We start from the raw sequence: 4359 nt of genomic DNA, 5'->3' as shown, positions 1-4359 counted from the left end.
ATTTGGTGAGTGAGTTTTCTTTAACGCCTTCAACAGTGATTCAGCTATATCAACAATGACAATATAGCGTGTGATTTGAACCCACGGTCTTCGGAACCTGGCACGACCAAGGTATGTAACTCTGCACAGTAAAAAATAGTACAAAAGAAGTGGACCATCAATACCCTGTTCTGAGAGGAGTGACACGTATAATTACATGTGGTTATCTTAACATTATTGCCCAGATAGCACAACCAGCCTTGGGTATTAAACCTGATCAGCGAGGAGGGCGGTGATATAGGCCTCCAGTCTAATAGGTTCGTGACCCGTGGTTTTTCATTGATATAGGTCAGAGTATCATTCATAAAGCTTGGCACCTGTTTATTTGCGTAATGTACTTACTGACTTCAGAATTGACAAGTTTGATTATGTCGGTCTATGTCAGTGCATGCCACCAATAGCACTCTGACTTTCCATTAAAGACTTACACATACAAAGTACGCTGGTAATGTAGGAAACACACGCTGTGATATATGTAATATAATGTGTATATAATAGGAAATATAGTAACCGTAAGTATCTTTAAGGATCCAGTTAGGCACTAACAATGACATATGCAACCTTCACAGAAAGCAGATCTGTCACAAGTGTGACGAAAGCTTATTTAGTTATATTGTTATAGACGTGAATGTATTGTTTGTTTATTTGTTGTTTAACACTGTACTCAGCACTATTCTAGCTATATGACGGCGGTGTGTAAATAATCGAATCTGGACCAGCCAGTGAGCACCATGAGCAGCGATTCACGCAGTTGGGATACGATGACATGCATCGACTTATCGGGTGGTCAGGCTCGCTGACTTGGTTGATGCATGTCATCGTATCCCAAGTGCTTGGATCGATGCTAATCACTTGATTGTCTGGTCCAGACTTGATCATTTTCCAGACCGCCGTCATATATCTGGAATATTGCTGACTGCAGCGTTAAACAACAAACAAACAAAGAATTATCTGTGATAGTGTGGTCTCCTTCTAAGCGTGAGTGAGTGATTCCGTGTTGTTTAACACACATTCCAGCTCAATAAACGTGTCTGGCAAGGCAAAACAATGACTGAAATGACAGCAACAACCCACGCCATTGGCGCACAATGATAGGCAATGTCCAATACCACAGAGCTTGACCATCTGATCCGGCGTAGTCGCGCTGGGATTTTATCCAAACCCTGGTCCGCATGAGGTCCTCGTTTCTGCACCAACCAGGGGACTGCCAACCTGTACGCCCATGGCATACGTGTTGTTTTATAGGTTATCTACTCTCAGATCAGATGTTTGTCATTGTCTTCACACGTGAAAAGGCCTCGAAATATTTAATAGTGCCAATTGTAAAGTATTCACCACTGCAAAAAGAAGAAAAACCTTGATGAAATAAATATATTAGTGAGACATCGTGTCCGAATGTTTTACTTTAAAACAATGTGATCTGTGCAAAACCATTGAAAATATGCTTCTCTAATCTATTAAAGTTACCGGGAAACGTTGAACAAACCTATATGAGCTGAAAAAATGTCAGTGCAAGTAAACATTTCAGACCATAGCACAGGCTGTATAAACTTATAATGACTCTTCTGATATCAATGCTAACATAGTTATAACTCTATTTACATCTAACCCACCTGACATACTGACACCATTTGACTGTGCAATTGGCAAAAACAAGTGTCTGGTGTCTTTCAGCTCGGCTATATGATGTATGGGTAAGCCTTGTTTATTCCGAGCATTATACTACGTATTAAACTCACCGTCACACCTTGAAGTCTGTCATCCTGGACTGTGATGGATCACTAAAGCAACAAGATATTATTATTATTATCATCATCATTATCAGAATCACTATTATTATTATTTCTGAATTATACATCGGCTTCAGGTGGTATCTAGGACACAGTTAAAGATTTTTGACAGGCAAATAAGATTGACGTTGCCTGTTATAATTTAATGATCATATTGGATGATTCATATAGTACTGATTCACGTCAGGTGGTATGTGTGATGACATAGATGGAAGTCGTAATTACGACTAACAATAACATGTTTCTGACGTGACAAGACAGAATACCATGTATTGCTGAAAGTTTAACGTGTTGGTTTGTCACACTGTCACCTCAATTTTGTTAAGACATTTATTTCAGGTCACCCGCTTATGAGACAACATATACATTTCCTTATTCTGTTTTCATATCGTCACTGTCGCATTGTCGAGTATCGAGAGCACCCGGTGTCATCAAAACCACAATGATCTCTAGGTTTCATCAATGGAGGTCTACAATGATCCCTACCCTTCGTCACTGGAAGTCTACAATGATCCCTGGGTTCATCCCTGGAAGTCTACAATGATCCCTTTGTTCATCAATAGAAGACCTCAATGACTCCTTTGTTCATTAATGGAAGTCATCAATGATCCCAAGCTTTCATCATTGTCGACTCTACAAGGTTCATCAATGGAGGTATAGAATGATCCCTGGGTTCATCCCTGGAAGTCTGCAACGATCCCTGGGTTAATCCCTGTAAGTCTGTTGTGAGTTTTTAATTTTGCCGGATTAATAATATTATTGAGACATTTTTCTTGTGACAGATCTTCGAATATAAAAGCTAACAAATCATTGACGGTTCTTAGTGTATGAATTGGTTGCAGATACTACAATAGATGCACGTGCTTTACGTTTTCAACTTGTGCATGACAATAAAAGAAGTGGAAATGACTGCCCTTGATCGATCAAGCCGTTTCTGATATTCAGCAGTTATAGAACTTTTGTTAAAACAATTAAGAACATTTCCAGATTCACTGACGTTTGGATCCAAACCAATACATGACGAACCCTCTCAGCCCTGGATGGCCAATTAGTCTCATTTAAAGCATTCTATTCATTGTCCCTAAGATATGAATGCGAATATTTTATACAGGTTATAAATACAATTACAGGCTCCAACATACAACCACTTCAAATAAGAATTTAGAGAATGACTGGTAGGCAAATAAAATACCTCACATAACTTGGGAGTATTTTACATTTATAATTCTAAAAAGAATTCCATGAAAAAATGTGAAATGTCACTGAAACACATATCCATATTCTAACGTCCGTGATGCTACTCCGCACGTAGAAGAGGAGGGGCATTCGCGATGTGTGGAGTCAACGGTTGGAACAAAAAGTCAACACTGTATTATAAACGGAACGTGATTCCTTGTGGTTACACTGTAAGCCGAACAATAGGGACTGCATGGAGTAATAATATCATATGGTTACAGTATGTTACAATTTAAAGGTCTTTTCAGAGAGTAAACTCTGTGTAATGTCATATATCAACACTCGAGCATAGAAATATCATATTGACGTGGGCGTCGGTGCGGAAATTCTAAACTCTTAAGTTAACACTGTTACAATTTCTTGATCACGTGACACAATTTGAATGTAATATTCAGAAGTAACAGACCTAAAAATGGAACTGATTTCAAATTGCAATATATGGTCTTAAAAAGGATAGGTTTATGCAAATAATCAAACAGTTATATTACAATGCAATCTGACGTTCCAGGGAATAACTTCTTGAAATAATTGATGTTCCCTATAGAAGCAACGGTGCAAATGTGAACATGTTTCATTTGATGAGTTGAACCCAACCACATAACAAATCTGATTCGGAATGTTTTCTTGAATCATTTTCAGGGTCTTTATATACATACAACGTCCCATCATCAGTAAGTGAAAGTGTATTACGAGTTTGGCTGTTTCCTCCCAACGGGGGCGGTCGGGTAGCCTAGTGGTTAAAGCGTTCGCTCGTCACGCCGAAGACCCGGGTTCGATTCCCGACATGGGTACAATGTGTGGAACCCATTTCTGGTGCCCCCCCCCCCCCCCCCCCCCCCCCGGTGATATTGCTGGAATATTGCTAAAAGCGGCGTAAAACCACACTCAGTCCTCACAACGACGGTGGTCTAGCTCCACATTATCTGTGGTGTGTCTTTGTTGATGCTGTTCTTCATCATCAAAAGTAAGCGCCACACCTCTTTTTGATACTGGGGCTGTCGGGTAGCCTAGTGGTTAAAGCGTTCGCTTGTCACCACGAAGACCCCGGTTCGATTCCCGACATGGGTACAATGTGTGAAGCCCATTTCTGGTGTCCCCCGCCATGATATTGCTGGAATATTGCTAAAAGCGGCGAAATCCATACTCACTCACTCACCTTTTCATACTATTGAATACCCATGTTTCATTTGAATTGTAATAAACATATGGCACTCTAGCATGTCATTACACATTAAATTGTCCTGAACTGAAAATCACGTCAGATTAATTACCCTAATTTTTCAAAGTACTATTT

The 4359-nt window shown here is 39.7% G+C and overlaps 1 long non-coding RNA gene across 1 annotated transcript; it reads right to left on the bottom strand.

Annotated features, from left to right (window-relative positions):
* Positions 1 to 974: 974 nt before the first annotated feature.
* LOC139465385 (uncharacterized) lies at positions 975 to 2469 on the bottom strand. The gene is made up of 3 exons (XR_011653167.1): positions 2316 to 2469; positions 1779 to 1820; positions 975 to 1376 (listed from the first exon to the last, which is right to left on the bottom strand). It is a non-coding gene; the product is annotated as an uncharacterized lncRNA (long non-coding RNA).
* Positions 2470 to 4359: the final 1890 nt, after the last annotated feature.

Source organism: Haliotis cracherodii, unplaced genomic scaffold (genome assembly GCF_022045235.1).
Source record: "Haliotis cracherodii isolate W230 unplaced genomic scaffold, xgHalCrac1.p SCAF_18, whole genome shotgun sequence".
NCBI lineage: Eukaryota > Metazoa > Mollusca > Gastropoda > Lepetellida > Haliotidae > Haliotis > Haliotis cracherodii.
The sequence above is the reverse complement of the archived record's forward strand: the minus strand, read 5'-3'. Positions and strand labels throughout refer to the sequence as shown.